Source organism: Gallus gallus, chromosome 6, assembly GCF_016699485.2.
Source record: "Gallus gallus isolate bGalGal1 chromosome 6, bGalGal1.mat.broiler.GRCg7b, whole genome shotgun sequence".
NCBI lineage: Eukaryota > Metazoa > Chordata > Aves > Galliformes > Phasianidae > Gallus > Gallus gallus.
Window position 1 is genome coordinate 19,592,869 of NC_052537.1, and position 17,401 is coordinate 19,610,269.

General features: G+C 42.1%; 1 long non-coding RNA gene across 1 annotated transcript in view; it reads left to right on the forward strand.

Moving 5' to 3' along the window:
• LOC121111074 overlaps positions 1-16,658 on the forward strand; it is a 57,890-nt gene extending 41,232 nt beyond the window's left edge. The window contains exon 2 of the long non-coding RNA XR_005860753.2: positions 16,332-16,658. This is a non-coding gene — a long non-coding RNA (uncharacterized LOC121111074). The remainder of the gene's footprint in view (positions 1-16,331) is intronic.
• The last annotated feature ends 743 nt before the right edge of the window (positions 16,659-17,401 follow it).

The window sequence follows — 17,401 nt, forward strand, 5'->3', positions numbered from 1 at the left end:
AGCAGCATATATCTGGTCAAAATTCAGATCATGCTACACGGGTATCTAATGGTGCCCTGCAGACTTCATCACAAGGCTGGAGAGGGATGGGGCAGGTTTCTGCCCCTTAGACAGGGAACAGGACCATGGCAGGCTCTTTCCTCTGTGGAAAGGAGCTGGATGGGCAAAGAGACCCAGAGCTCATGGCCCATAGGACTTCCAGGAATGTATTTCTCCTAGCACTCTCTGAGGGTTTGTGCTTTCAACTTTGAAACACTGGAGAGTAAAACATAGCCCAAGCAGGAGTGTGCAGTCAACAGCTTAATCTGACTTCCAGTGGAGGGACTGCTGATTGAAGCTCACCATAAAAACAGTGGGTAGGGCTGGGTAACAGATGTTGCTCTTGCAGTGCTTGTTTAGATAGCTGTGCTCATGAAGCATTTCATAAATGCAGTGCTGGCTGGGTCTCCATGGTGTACTGCAGGATGGAAAGCATTAGCTTGACTTAGTGAAGCAATAGCAAGGAATGTAAGAACCCACAGTAGGTCACGGGGACAGAGGAGGTAAGGGCGCAGTAAGACAGATGCAGCTAGTGGCACTTTTCACACTGGATTTCCCCATGAAATCCAGATCACTGGTGCAGTTTGGATGGCAAAGACCTTGGTTTCCATCCTTCTGCAGGCTGAGCACTCCGTAGTTCATCCCTGAGACCAGACTGTGCCCAGCCAGGACATGGGAGGCAAAGCTTGACTCTGGGGCCAGCAACTAACTGTGATCTGCATGTCAGTAATGCTACACTGCTGGCTAGGAGGGCCCCAGGACACCCAGCTCCTTGGGCGTAGTCTGCTTCTGGTGCACTTCAAAGCTAGGGCAAATTTTTACCATAGTAAGAGTAAATTCTCAGCTCTGGATTTATGCTAGAATGGGATATTGCCTCCTCTGGAAACAAGACAGAAGTTGGTAGCACATAAATAGTAAGAGGTAACTGCACCATTTCCATTTCACAACCAAAACATGGTGTATGTTGGAAATGGTTCTCCAGGTTTGCTCAGTTCTAGGGGTCAGGAGCAGGTTTGCACGCTCTGTGAAATGCCTCTGGGTCTGCTGGAATTCTTCCCTGAGTTTTCCACCTCCTCACCAGTGCTGCCTTTTCTGCCCAGCCAAATCTCCCACTGGCTTCAGAAGAGGACCCTCCAACCACTTATATTAAATCATTTCCCCTCACCAACAAAAATAATTAATTGCTGTATTGGGAGGAAAAATATAAACAGCAGATAAATCTGCCACTCTAAAATGTTTCAAAGATAACAGATAAAACATTAATTTAGTCCCTGGGCCATTTTTTTCTATTAAAAATGAAAAAAAAAAAGAAAAAGGAATGCTTTATTTACAAAAGAGGTCTTTGATGTATAGCACACATTTATTACAACTGTATTTTTTTCCAATGGCAATGGGATTTTCAACAGCAATAGGATATGTTTTAATAATTAAAGGGATTTAGCTTCTCTACACAGACGGCCAGCTTCTGTTCTCACTTTCAGACTACAAATCATGCATAGCTCTGGTGATGTTGCTCCTATTAGCTTGGTATAAAACCAAGGTTTGCGAGACTTGCAGCAGGCTCTTTGTGGTTTTGATTTGTGGCCACTTCTGGTTGCTTTCCAGTGTTAACTGTAAAAGAAATCTTGCAGTGCCAGGAGGGAGCCAGGCTTGCTGCGGTTTCTGGTCCACTGTGCAAAGTACAGATGTTGGGATAAACAACTAGGCTGAACCACTGGATTTCCCTAAGGGATCTAATCTACGAAAGAGGATCAAGCTCAGAATTAGTCTGGTATTTCTCTCAGGCCACCCCATAACATGGGAAACTCAGGCACAAATTTCAGGTCATCCTCTTTCGAATGGGTCATCACAATACATGGATCTTGGGGCATGTGCTCTCCAAAATTTATACTGGGATGTAGTGGGATGAATGTGCTTCCTTGTAAGGGTGTAAAGATGCATATGGAGAGGTCTCTCTTACCCTATGGGAACTAATATGTTTCTCCTTGTTTCTGTAAAGTGGTGAGTCTACAATTGTTGTTACATGGGGAAACAGAGACATGGTGGTCCTTCTTTTGCTCGATTCAAGGCTAAAGCCACTTAAACTCTGACTCTTTGGTCACACACAGAACTGAATTCCCACTAACATCATCTAGGTGCCCATATGTTTTTTAGGGGCTGCTAGCTTTTATTCAAACAGATAAAAAATAGTAATTGTCCATAAGTTCTGTCAAATGGTTTATTCCATCTCCTCTTTCCACTAGTGATCAGTATGAAATGCTTTTAAAAAAGTATTAAGAAATCATAGAAAATTATTGGTGAGTAGTGGAAGAACATTACCAGAGGTAAGCCGGAAATATTAATCTTCTGTTAGATGGTCCTTTCTTAATGCCCTGAAGTAGAGATGGGCCTATAACTCTCCTGCTTTTTACAGTGATTCCCAGCGAGTCTGACTGTGGTTGTTCCCTTTTTTTTTTTAGTGTGTGTGTGTGTAGTTAGCTTCTGACTCTCACTCTCGGGGATCCTGTAGAAATGAATTCCAGAGGATAATGATGTGTTTGGTAATGAGAATTACTCCACAATGAAGAAATGAAATCAGATCACTGGCACATTCATCCAAGACTTTTCTACCTGCTAACTTCCTTCATAAATAAGTCTTAGCATAGGCAACAAGCCACAGACTGGCATGGCAGATTCTGGAGGACAGGAATTTATGCTCCTGAGAGAGTTACCTGGCAGGTCAACCATGAAAGGGGATGGATTTTAAATGAGACATTTTAGAAAATATTCTCTGCTATTGGGCAATTTAATAGCCTTCCTCTTCCATGTACTGCTCAGAGTGGGTGGGAAAGAAGAAGGAAAAAAAAGAACAAGATATTTTGTCTTAGGTGTTTCCTGCAGTTTTCTCCCAGCTGAGAGATGATTGTAGTGTGGCTCCTTGTGCCAAAGGGCAGCCCAAGCAGGACCAAAGCTGATGTGTGAATCTCTACCCGGCTGCACTGTGGTGTCTCCCTCACCATTCTTGTCATACAGGAAGGCTTGAGGGCTTTCAAGCATAAGAGCAGAGAGGAAAGGAATGTAATGAATGGTAGCATGACCTTACACAGGAGACAAATTAAGCAAAGTTTACAATCCTGTCTTGGTTAAGGAATGACAGTTTTCACCACTGAAAAAAAAAAAGACACTGATCTGTCCATCCAACCAGAGGCACAGAGAGCAGATCTTTTAAAAAGGCTCTACCTAATTTGAGATTCTTAACTTGCACTTTGAGCCTAGTCTCCAACACAGATAGAAATTGACTCTTTAAAGCTAAGCCTGTAGGTACTTCTGGATTGATTCAGAGTTCCAAGGCAGAACCTCCAAGCCCTGATGTGACTCCTCGGAAGGACTCACAGAATTGCAGGGTTTGGAAGTGACCTCTGAAGATCATGGAGTCCAACCTCCCTGCTAAAGCAGGTTTGCTACAGCAGGTCGCACAAACAGGCATCCAGATGGGTCTTCAATATCTCCAGAGAAAGAGACTCCACCACCTCTCTGGGCAGCCTGTTCCACGAAGGCCTCTCCCTTCACGTTCAGACCCAGTATTATGTTGCTAGAGCACTGCCACGGATTGCACTGGGTAGCACCTGGTCCTAGGTTAGGGCAGATATTCCTCATAAAGTGGCATTTTTGCTGTGTTGAGAATTTGGCACTTAACCCCAACTCTGAGAGCTGTCACGTGAACAGTTCCATTTATATCTTTACATTTTGTGCCTCCAACTTTTTATAACTGAAGAGAAAGTACCCAAAGTCTGTTTCCCACCCAAATCATAACAGAAGAGCGACTTGGTGGTGATTCCTGGCCCTTTCTCTGTTCAGCGGGAGGGTCCTATGTGTTTGATCTGCATCTGGTCTCCTGCTGGAAAGACCAAACACAGCGAGCAAAGCAGCCCACAGGAAGCCTGAGCTTTTCAGCCAGAGCTGCTGCTGGCAGTGTGGGTCTGACACTGGAGCTGCAATGGATTTAGCAGTCACAATGGCCACTGCTGCACTGTTAACATGCTCTGCCTATAATGCAATTGCCCACGGTTCTTTTCTGCTGAGCAGAGTATGATCTGAGCCAACACAAATGGCTCTCAGATGTTTTCAGTGGTGTAAATGAGGCAGTCAAGTGTGGAACAAGGCAGTTACAAGCTGATCAGCTGGAGATCTGAGGCAGAAAGCTTTGGTTAGAGTAACAGCTTTGGAAAAAGTAATGCTTGCTGTACTGATGGGCCCTACGAAGGCCAGTGCTGACTTGTGAAATAGGATTTTAACACATCTCCTATAGGTACAGCTGATTATAATGCCTTTTAGAGAAAGGAAAAGCTTTTTGTGAAAAGTGAAGATTTTCACAAGAATGAAATAGTATGCAACCGCAGGTTATGTTTCTCTTGAACAGCTTCTTTTGAAATCATTTTTTTTTCCATGTGGAAGTGTTATTTCTACACAGAAAGTAATGCATCTACATAGTTCCACTGCTCTGTTCCAGCTGGCAACGTTTAGAATATTTAAAAAAATTACTGTTTTTTGACTAACAAAAGCAGAAAGACAGCTAGAAGATGGGGAACAAAGTCAGTCTTTGTTTTCTCAACCTTCCCCCTGCCCAATTTTCTAATTTTCCTACAGGAAAGCCATTATTTCTCAATGGAGAAAAACTGAAATGAAGTTTGCTTAGGAATTCTTTCTTTCCTAGCAAACAGAATTTTGCTCATAGTATCTCAGAGAATCAAGTTCAGGTTCCAATCCTAATGTCTCTTACTCAGTTCAAGTTCCACTGCAGACCCAACTGCAGTACATTTCCTCATTGAAATCCTCATATGCAGTTGACTCAGCAGTGATTAGTGGGCATTTTGGTCAAACAATTCCTGATGAATCATGTGGAACTAGTTAAAAAAAAAGACTCTTTCCCACCATGAAAACTTTTACTTTCTTTTCAGGAACATGCTTCCAATGCTGAAAATATGATTTTAAATTTTTTTTTCATAAAGATGAACTTTTTTTTTTGGCAGAAAATAGCTTCCCATCACCAGATACTATCAATTACTACCTGCCTTATTCACATTTGCCTCTACCAGCCTCTCCATGCAATAAATATTGTTGAACATTTTTAACTTGTTAAATTGCAAGCTTTTGAAGAGTAAGAAGTAAAAGATGAGACGTTTTCCACAGAGGCAGCTGTCCTGATGTACTCATTTACAGATTATTTCTAAGAAACGTTAGAAAGTGAGACTGGCTTAGTGGACTGGGGCACAGAACTCTTGAACTAAAAATCTTTCTACATCTGATGTTGCAGAAGTTACACTTGGCATATCATAAACCTGGATTGGAATTTTAGCCTCTGTCTTGTTCAATCCTACCAGGAACAAGATGATTAAAGCAGTTGGAAGAATCTCAAGGATAAATTCAGTAGAAAATGGTAGATCTGAGATTTCCTTGTAGCAAGAAGTACTTCATCATGGGCTAAAATGGCCCATTAACTACTTATAAGAGCCATTCTTGGATGTACTGTGCAATTGGCTCCAGCACAGTCATCTCAATCCACACTTCTTTGTGTGATTGCTGTAGTTCCTAAAAGGATCTTCCCCCTCTCAGTAGAGAGGTGATACAGTTGTATCACAAAATGACACAAAGGCAACTTCATATCTTCTATGTGTACAGTGTGGTTCTGACATTGAACTAAATACCCCTTCCCCTTAAGGAAAAGGCATAAAATGTGCAATAAAAATTGCTGTATGTGCCTGCCTGAATTCACTGTTCTCCCTGTGACATGTGAAAGGTCTAATCAGAACATAACAACAAAGGATCAATATAACTCACATCCTCTGGCTAGCTCTGTAGAGTATTTGAGCATTTCATAATTCTCCATGTATTTCTTCCTCTACTTCCCTGCTGCTTGTAGGATCTGTGGATAGCCACTGCCAAAAGATGAGTCAGTATTTGGGTCCAGCCAGAGTCCCAGAATTATTCATGCTGCATATTACCTTCAGATGGTCTTGAATTCCATAGTGACCTTGGCCAACCCTTAAACCACCAGTTAAAAGAGCCACCACCCCATCTTGGAACTACGCTCTTTTATTTGAAGTTATAAACTGGAGGAAAAATGTTGGATTTCCTCTATTCCAAAGTTGCCTGTGGCCTCCATTATATCTGATCATGGTTCAGGTTCCTATGTGGGAGCACTGTGCAGTTTCAATAGATGGCAAGTGGACCCTGGCTTTGTGCCCAGAAATAATTGTTCTTCGTGACTTTTTTAATTTGACCACTTTGGGTTTGTTTTTGTCTCATGGCTCTGGCTGGAGGAGAGGACAAGAAATGTACAAACTGTAATCCATATTTCTAGGAAGGCATTTTTTTCCTTAAATTGTATCCCTTGAACTTGCTCTCGCTTGTTTTTCTGGTGTAGAACATCTTACCACCTGTCTATGACCCAACTTCAGCAAAAGAGAAAAATAGTTTTAAATCTTTGGGTTTTGTTTTTGTTACTTTGGTGCAAGTTTGTACCACATTTAATAATAATATTAAAATAAAATAAGGAGATTTTTATTATTAAAGTTTGGAGAAGGCTTTCATTTCTCCTGCACTCTGGAAGCTGCTGAACATTTTGGTCGAACTTTCAAGCAGTTTTGGGAAAGTAGATGAGCCTGGAAGGTTTCAGTCATTAAAATTACGGTTTCTGAAACAGTAATATCTTCATACTGGATACTTACACCAAGATGCTTATACAGTCTTATCACAAGAATTCACTTGCATGCATTTAGTGGATACAAGCAGATTTTTCATCTTCATTTAGAGCTGCGTTCTGGCATGTTATAGTTTACTCTCCGCTAACAGGGTTACACTGAATAATATGCCTGGGGCAATGCTCCTGACAGCTCACCAAAAGGTCCTGTGAGGCACAGGCTGAAACTCAGCCAAGTTAATTAATTCTCCGTGAGGGTAATATGCTCTTACTAGTTCAGGCTACAGATGGTAGATTGGGAAATATATTTTGGCTACATTAAGACAGGTGGTGCAACTTTCTGATTTAGATTCCATTAAGTTCATTTTCTCTTAGATGCATGTTTCCCAAGCCAATGCAGTTGTAATTTACAGCTTTCCATATTGTCTTGCCACTTTTGCACAGTGGTTGGTGAAAGCTATTGGCATGGGTGACACTATTCATGTGTAGAGAGAATGATACAAGCAGACAGCTCAAGGCAGCTGAATCTGCGCCTGCCTGGTTTAACCACACCCTGGGGTGGTTCTGTAAAGGCGAGTTGTATACATGATAGCAGCAAGCCAAAGGTAGAGGAACTGTATTTGGAATGACAGAATGAGCCACTGAAAAATAGACGTTACCACATCACAGGCTCCCTCTCTTTGATTCTGGCCCTCTGGAGCCTGGTGAGCAGCCTATACTACCAGCCTCATCTATGGTAGAAATGAGATATGTGCTCAGTATCCCCTCCACCTCAACCATCTCTTTCACCTCATTAAGGGGGCAAAAGTGGTCTTGAGTACAAAGAAAAATGACCTTATAAGCACTGGAGATTGGAATGTACTCCTGAATTATCCTCACTAAATATCTTTAGAAGTCCAAGGAGGTAAAATGCACTGTAGGACTCTGTTAGCATTCTTTAGGAGCAGTTTCATTTCAGACTGGGGGAATCTAGTGACATATTGTAGACAGGAGGAAAATGACATTTATTAGTGCTAAAAGCTCTTTGTTATATAGCTGAAAATGTTTTGGCTCCAGTGGAATTTAAAGTTGTCTGACTGCTTGAAAAATGTTCACGTTTAATATAACTAATTCAAACTTGCAGTCAAAGCTCTGTGTAAGCCCCTCTTGGGGGATAATGATCTTGGTTTACAGTGTCTTAAGAATGATTCTAACCACACTCCAGATGGAAAGACAATGTAAAGGTGCCTGTTTCTGCTGAGATCAGGTTGCTACAAGTATGAAAACTGAAAATCAATGTCAAATTTGATTAATAATCGTTATCCACCAGGGAGTTCTGCTAGGAATTAGTAGTCAGTCTTGCAGTAGAGGTATTTCTTTCATGAGCTGAAGAACATTTCATTCAAAGACAAAATGCAGCAGTGACAAAGGGAACAAACAAGTAGAAAGAAAACAGCTAGGTCAAGAATTTTCCAGGAAATGTTTACCTTGCTTCACATAATACCATCCCATAGCTTTGAGGTTTTAAGGCCAGAAGCAATCACTGTGATCACCTAACCAAACATCTTACAGAGTACAGGTCTGATGGCTTACTCTCTGAGTTCAGCATCAAGTCCAGGAATTCTTGTTTGGGTTGAATCTACTCAAGGCAGGGAACTTGACTCAATTATTTTTATCTCCTGTGGCTGTATTTCACTCCTCTAGTAAGTTCTTTTTAAAAGCTAAAGCCCCTACGGCCAGACAATATTTTGTTTCCATCAACATAAATCAGAGCAGCCTCAGTGGAACCAATAGTTATTCCCTATTTCCACTTGGGGAAAATCTGATCTCATGCTATCCTCAGTTAAGAGTAAAAAGAATGGATTAAACACCGAATTGCCCTGTTACGTGACCACATCCCCCTCTTATGCCTGATCTCAGTGATTACAATTCCAATGACTATAAAAAAAATTTTTCTTCTAAAAAAATCTTTGAGCTGCAGTGCTGATGGCTGCAGTCCTCTCTGCACCCATCAAAACACGTGCTCCTTCTGTGCCCTGTTTCACCAATAGACTGCCTTTAGTTCTGATCAGGGAGCATTAAAGTTGAGTTCAAGTAATGTTGCATCTTTGTGGAAATTGAACAGCAATGGTGTAGTGAAAAACCAAACAGAAGGCACTTTGCACAGATGAGCATACATCTATAAAAATGTTGTTTTTCTTCAGGGAATGTTCAAATCTATGGCAAAGAGGGGATCAGGATTCATTGACTACTGAAGAAAACATCCTATTTTTTAGCCAGAACAATCTATTACTTTTAAACTGGCAGCCCTTAGAAGAAGTGCAATGCAGAGTGAAGCAAACAGTCCTCCGTAGTCCTCTTGGGGAAGAACAGCTCATTACCACAGGCAAAGCTGGAGTTCAGGCTTGCTTATTTTTGGCTTTAAGTTCCTCAGTTGTGGGAAACAGCTTTTTCATTCTTGTACTTTTAATAAAATCTGCACATTGTTATTTGCTTTCCTCTGATGAGGGTCTGGATTGATGTTGCAATGTGATCTTCGCCAAATTTGTAGCATTCTTTTTTTATATATTTATTCTTCTTTCTACGAGGGCAAAGGATCTTATTTTGAAGCCCCAAAGAAAGACTTTCCCAACATGTGGGAGATGAATAAATACTCAAAATGTCTACAACTGCTGTTGCTGCTACAGCTGCCAGGTTTGGAAATGAACAAAGTATGCATACGCATGAGCGCATGCGTGTGAGAGACAGAGAGAAATACAGCGTGGGCACTCTTGGGGTCAGGAGAGACCAGTAATAAGAAACACATTTTACAAGCAGCAAGAGAATTATTTTTACCATCCACATTTACAAGTCCTCAGGCAGTGAACTGTGTTTGAGTATTTTTAAGGCTAATTATTTATAGTATGCAGGGCTTGAACCTGCAGATCTTAGTTTGGCAGCTCTTCAAGAGATGCACTGCAGTGTATGCAGTGGAGGGGTGAGAGGCATTAGATGGGCACATGGTGTCCACAGAAGGACATCAAAGGCTTTGCTGGCTCCAGTGAACACTCAGCTGCTGTCTACAGTATCAGATATTACACAGGTGTGAAAAGGAGAGCAGTTCATAAAGCTGTGTGGCAATTAGCACTGGGATAGGGTGGCTGAACAGGATGGCTCAGAGGAAGACTTCATTGCCATCATCACCAGACAACTTGCCTGATTTTTAACTCAGCTTTTGGCATGGCACTTTAAAGCCTTCTTTTATGGGATATTCCATACAAATTTTATGGTGTTCCCACACAAACCACACTGGGTTTGAATGTTTCAGCTTTTAGATTTCAGTACTGTGATCCTGAATGTTATCCTCTTAAGTAGAAAGGGAGAGCAGGAGCAATCTCTGTCAAAGTTCGATCCAGCACCACATATCTTTCATTGAGAAACAGAACACAGCCAGCTCCTTTGATCAAGGCAATTTGGGAGCTGCAGCACAACAGCAGGAGGACTGGGAACCACTCAAGATTTCTGAGACAGAAGCCAGGATTTTGTGCTGCATTGAGCATGCTTAGCATAAGCGTGTACTCCCCAAACTGGATGATGCTAGGCAGTTGAGAGGATAGGGATGCTGGTTATGTCAACAGCTTCACAGGGGTTTTGTTTTGCAAAATACTGCTTGATGATCTGAGGGCAGCTGGGCCCTTTCAGCTTTCAATGAGCTTTTAATAGGACAATTTTCATTGGCATAAGCTTGTGCACACCACCTGCAATTGAGTACATTGCTCTCCCTATATAATTGGCATATAGAATTTGTACCCAACAGTGGGGGGCTGCAAATAATTGAGGTGACTTCTCTCCCTGTCACAGCCAGTCAAGCCAAGTTGTTCCTTTTCAGTTATGAAAACTTAACATATATAAAATAATTCCCATTAAATCAAGCTACAGAATGAGTTTTGAGCTCAATCAACTATTTCTTCATTCTCAATAATTAGGTCAGCCTCAGTAATAAAGCACCAGGATATGCATAATTTGCAGGAAGGAAAAAAGAGTTTGGTTATTTGAAGAGTGGGTCTGGTGCTTTACATTATTTAGAAGAGCAGGGAAGTGGGGAGCTTGCTACTGGTAGGAGGAAAAATGTTCTTGAAAGTACTTAAAGACATCTTACATTGTTTCAGTACTGCATTTTCTGAACATAATTTCTGCCAGAGCATAAACAACAGAAGAAAAAATGTGAAGATTACCTAGTGAACAGGTGATTTGGTTTAATGATAGGCAGCCTTGATTCTCACATCTGAGTGCAGATGAAGAGACTCATTTGTGCTGTGGGATTGTTGTATTCCATCTAGAGCCAAAGGAGCTCACTGCTATGGAACTTGTAGGGACCAGGGAAGCCCACTGATTCTTTCTTCCCGTAAAAATATGTGGAGTCTGTGGGAGATGCCAACTGATGATCATTATCCCCTGGAAGAAGTTGGCAGAAGTTTCATGGCATTTTGGCTTGGGCAACAAAGATTTGGTCACTTTCCACACAACATTTAAGTTTGCCTGCTTACTTGTTTAGGTTTAACTCAAACATATTGAGTCTGCCAGCTCCTTTCCTTTGTCTATTGGAGGTTTGAGGTCCGGAGGTGACCTCTTTCTTCTACAGGGCAGAGGCTGAATAGGAGGTTGATTCTCAGAACTGAAGGGAACTTGCTGGGGATACAGCCAGTTAAAAAGGCAGCCTGCCAAGTAAGCGGACTCTCAGTGGGTTGTTGGATACCCAGGGCAGCTTGCTTTCTTTATTCAAGTTGCTGGAGATAACAGGATGTTTCTGTGACTCAGGGTCAGGTTCCCACTGCCTGCATTCATATCACTATTGATCTAAGAGAACTCTTTAAAGCCAGGGTTTCCTGTGATGATGCGGGTCCAACTGGTGACTTTTTCCTCTCACGTGGAAACTGTAGTCTTGAAAGATGAAGATCTTTCTGGGTTAGTGGCTAGAGATGTCTTCTGTCCATTCATGGACTTCCAATAAGCTGCTGGAGACTTGATGGGACAAGGAGGCAGCAGTTCACGGAAACAGCTTTTGGGTCTAAAGCAAGAATTACTGCAACATGGTTTTCTGTAGTGACTGAGACTCACACTGTCTTAAACATTAGAGTTTAGAAGTCCCATGAACTTCAAAGCCATTATGAGACAGAATAGCAGACATGTGAGCCATGAATGCCCAGAGAAGACTACAAGAGCAATTCCTGTCCTCTTGCTTTGCTCTGAACCAGGGTAAGCAGAGCAGTGGACATCCTCAGTGATTTCAGAGTAGATACTCCTGAACACTATCACTTTTATGCCAGTCTAGTTTTGTTATTTTTTTATGGCTGACAAATGTGATCTCAGTACCTCGTATTTGAATTTTTAGCAGATGAAAGTGTTGTAATCAGTTAATAACAGAAAGCAGAGCATAAGGCAAAGTCAAACATTCATCCAACTGGGTGAGAAAACTCAGTGATTCTGTTTTGTTTTCAATACCAGCTACAGCATGTCCAGTTAGTCTTTTATTACTACTGTTGCCTCTGCCCACTTTCTTTTCAGAAATGTAAGCTGAGAACTTTAAATGAATGAATAAACAGGTTCTGGCATTTTCATCTAGCATTCACTTCCCCTTTTCAGCTGTTACTTTCTACTCTTGTGGCACCTACTGATTTTAATCTTGATTGAAATCCTTCTCCAGCACCAGATTTTATATTCAGAATACAACACATCTATCATCTTTTTAGCATCTAAAGAACTAATCAAGAAATTACATTAAGCAGTTTCACAAGTAGGAAATAAGGGTGCATGCCTTGTGTGCCAGACTGATTAATAAACAGCTGTAGAATTTCCCTGCCTCTAACACTGTTGATCCTAAAGAGTTTGTGCACTTAATTCAAAGTTGACTGAGAAAAATCAGCTTTCCTTCCTTCAGTTCCCAAGGAAAACTATGCAGATTAATGGTGAATGGACTTCTGTTGTAAATGCTTTCTTTGGTTTTGATCCATATAACCAAGGTCTAAGGGTTAAGCATGCTCAAAATCAACTGTTTTGAGGGCAGATGAGAATTCTCTAACAGCTATGACCTGGAGCTCTAAGCTGATGCAGTTTTGCTCAGCTATACTTGTGGGGAAAGTTGTGGAAGGCATTACTTGAAAGTAGCAATTAACTTTGAGGAACATGTATCGAGCCTTGTATCTATAATACAGCTGCAATGACACTTTACAGTGAGTACTTTTCTATTGTTATATCTGTAAGGTAATCTACTCAGAGAAAGAAACAATACTGCAACAGTGCTACGCTTTTCTCCCTTTTCAGAATATAAATTCACTTAAAAAAAAGCAATAATGATAGGAACATACAGACAAGGATGGCTTTGTAGTAGTAACTTTTTGGATTGGAACAGCTTAGCAGAAAACCAGCACCCAAAAGACGACAGGTAATGATCCAAATTCGACATTCCTTCAAGCTTCATAGCAAAGAGTTACAAACCTTTTAGGATTCAGGCTTGAGTGTCTTCTAACAAAGCCTGTTCCATACTCCATAGTAGTATAGCAAATGGATCTGCTGCTGTCCACGCAAAGAGACAGGCTCCTCCGTACCACATTCACACCCATTTAGCCCTTTTCACTTGTAAATGAAGCTTCTTGAGACAACAGCCATCCTAGTGCCAAGAATGCTAGACGTCTGCTCCAAGATCCATTTTCCCTACTCTGAGTAGAATCATAGAACGGCCTAAGTTGAAAAGGCCCATAATGATCATCCAGGTTCAAGCCCCCTGCCACTAGACCAGGCTGCCCAGAGCCACATCCAGCCTGGCCTTGACTGCATCCAGGGATGGGGCATCCACAACATCATTGGGCAACCTGTTTCAATAAGTCACCACTCTGAGTGAAAGAACTTCCTCCTAATATCTAACCTAAATCTTCCCTGTCTCAGTTTAAAACCATCCCCCCCCCTCCCCCCCAGCAGATCTAGATTTGGACTGTGCAATCTTTTCCTGTGTCCTAATCTACAGTTGTCATCTTGGCAGGACAGGTAAAGAACAGTAACATTATAGATTTCCATATTCTCCAACAGCAGGGTCACAGAAACCATTAGAACAGGTCATCTATTAATAGACTATTTCTGGTGTGCATGGTCAAGCAATTCAGAGAGATGTCTTGGTTAAGAAGAAGGCTACAGTTAGTATACAGAGTAATGCATATTTGGGCACTTTATCACAACTGATGATGTATAGCTCATGAGCCCTTTGCTAATGTCATCACATCAAAGCTGCACTTTTTTTTTTGTTATCCTCCTTAGCTACTCAAGACTGTCTTCTGGTATTTTGGGCATTTTATTTCACTCAGACTTAAAACAGTATACGAATCTGGGTTAAGCAGACAGTGAACACAGCAAAAAAAAGCTTCAAAAAGCATAACTCGCCACCACCACACCCCAGCCCCCCACGCACACACACAAATTCCCCTGTTCAAGAAGCTTTGGCTGCACAGGCTGCCAGAGGAAACTTCTCATAAACCACTACATGTTGGTTCACACACTGCAAATCCCACAGAATATATTTAAAAAGGTAGACTCCAAGTCTGAGATACCACAGTGGAAATGAACCCCCATGGAAATGAGTATTTGAGCCTTTTACACAAACATCCTGTGGCACCATGCTAAAAGATGGTGGTAAGCAACAGCTGAGAGGGCTGGCTATGCTGTAAAACCCATTGCAGTGACAGTGTGGGTATGCCCCAAGGCCCTGTCAGCAATCCAGTAGTCATAAGGAAAGGCTGAGCAGAGTGAAGTTCAGCACATCACAGCTTCAGGGGGGGATTTTCTTCAGCTGTTCTTAATAAACTTGCTGTCTATGGAAGATTAGGCTGTGGGTCAAATGCTATTTTGCTATGGTAGCATGTAGGTTCTTGTCTGCCAGATGTGGAAGAGCTTGGCTAATTGGTTCTGTCTACACTAATATCCAGCTTCCAGCCATCAGACATAATGTCATCAAAGGAAGTGAAATAGTAAATGCAACCTCAGAGGCTTTTTCTCCAATTGGCACTAAGCTGGGAACCCAGCAAGGTAACAGCTTTGCAAATATTACCAAAGCAGGGCAGCAAGAGTGAATAGTACAGCCACAACTGCTTGCTGTTCTCTGAATGTCAGAGTGGGATGATCCCCAACACAGCAGTACTTGTGCATGTGCTGCTAACTCTGACAGCCAGGGAGAGTGACAGAAGGCACAAAAGCAGCTGAAAACACTGAAGGTTACCAGTACTTTGGGGCTTTCATATTATCATACACTAATTCAGACATCCTGATCTCTCTTCTATACACATATATTTTGGAAGATGCTCTACTCACAGGGAAGCAAAACGCTTCTGACAGATTCTTGGTGATACCAGGCAAAGTATTCACAAGCAGGCCAATATCCTACAAAAAGAAAAGCTGTACTCACCCACCTGGTGAACAAGTTCTCTAGCTCTGCAGCACTCCTTCTTAACAAGCAGCACAGGTCCAAAAGAGGTCTTTCTGTCAGTGACTGGCCTTTATACGAGCCCAAAGAGGTTCCACACTGGGTCCACCCCTTCTGATCAGGTGGGCAACACAGGTGCAAACAAATTGCCTGTGCTCCGTGGGCCAGCCACATCCCTTCACCAAGTGCTCAATCACCAGTTCAAGCTGTGACCTAACAGTTCCCTTACAGAAGAGATGACCAGTTGCCTCCTGGTTTTTTTTTTTTTTGTTTGGTTTTTTTTTTTTTTTTTTTTTTTAGAGAGAGAGAGAGAGAGAGAGATAAAGATGCTGATGCTGATAGCAGAGGACAGCAACTTGTATTTATATTGGGAAGGAATGGTGTGGATTAAATTCCACTAAAACTGGGCTACTGGTTAGTCTGGTTTATCTGAAGCAAAAACAACGTCATGATGTCTTTGTATCAAGAAAGCCTTGACTGTAGCAGCCTAGCTTTGATGGTGTGGGTTGACCAGCTCAAAGTATTTCAGTTCACTGTGCTATAGTGCCATAAAGCTCATGTCAGCAATTTCTGGAGCTTCTTCCTAGCCCCACCATTACCACATCTGTACTGCTTTCTGTCTCCCTCAGGACCTGGGTGGGCCTTTTTCCCTGTGAACCTCTTCTTATCAGGAAACTCCTGCGTCTGAGCTGCCCCTGATATCAGCCTCCTTGTCAAGCTGTCCGTCAGATGGGCAACTTGTGCCTTCATCTGTGCTGCTCGCAGTCTCAGAAGGAGCTTCCCATGAGCCTCCAGAGGAAAGCCACATTTCTGTCCTGAAAAAATTTACCATGCCTCAAAGGAGATAAAGATCAGCCAGTTGGTAGCTGAGATCCCTGCCTGTCATTTTTGCATTTCCTAGAAATGTGCTGTCAGTACCTCCTATCTTATCATCACTGGGATCATCCGCAGTTGTACTGATTTTTCTCAAAGGAATCCTGTCTTTCTGCAGGCTCCTCAGTACCACACCCCATACCCATTCAGCTCAATATTGACAGTTAACTGAGTTACCAAAATTGGGATGGTTGTTGTCTCCATCTTCTTTTTCACCCACAGTAAAAGGCATAAGTAGGATGAGGCCAGAAGTTAGTTGGGCTGGATTGCATTAGTGTAACTGGAAAAGAATTAAGTGAAATTTTCTTTTAACAGCGACCATATCACCACCGCCATTACGGTAACAGCTGCAGCCATGTGATATTGAAGCGCTTCTCAGGATTTCACATCTCAGCCTCTCTCAGTCCATGCCAATCTGCACGCAGTCTGGTGCTCCACCTGATGCTGCCTCAGGGTACAGAGACCCAAATGCTAATGATCCAGCAGAGCCCTACAAGACAAAGAAAGATCACAGGAGCTCATATCAGCACAATCCACATGATTGAAGGATTCAAGCCCTGGATTTCATGTTGTCCTTGGCCATAAAGCAAACCATGACACATACGGTGCACTAGAAATAATAAATACTGCCTATGAACTAGATTTGAGATGAAAACTACCAGGGATAATGCTGTGGTTGTCACTGGAGACTCTACAACCCAGGTTAAATTTTAGTGCTAGAGGCGGTGTCTACCAGGTGAATGAAGGTTCCCAGAATGTGTGAAATGCTGACAGAAATCCCCAAATGAACTGAAGTGAGACTTTGCAGCCCAGCCAAAGCCCTCCAGCCAGATTTCAGTAGTATAAACAAGATGGTAATAGTCGTGGCAGCAGCTGATTGCATGCTATCAATCATTCAAGATGCTAATTTTTCTGAGTTGGCACCAGAAGGAAAGTAAGCAAGGTCAGAAGGGAGCCTAGGTGGCTGTTTGGCCTGTGTCACACTGGTGGGGAACAATTCAGCCACAGCTTCATGCCTCAATCAATGCAGCTGTAAAGCCGAGAAAAAGCAGGACTTTACCGAAAACCAGATGTGTTGCACATGAGCTGAGTTACTCCAGTTAATGACCCAGATAGAAAAGAAAACAAAGCATACATACATACACACACAAACAGGCATGGCCAGGACTCGAAGTAGTATTTAAGAAGTGCAGACAGATGCAGAGACAGACTGAGAAAGGGAAAAAAAGAATTACTGCATATGCCTGTAAGACTTTCTTATAGAATGTCAGAATGGCGTATTTTGTCCCTTTCACGCACCATGTGTATATGTAAGTGTGTACACAAACAGAGAGATGCTGCAGGGTGACATCAGAGGCTGATTTGCATAAAATGGTGCTGAATGT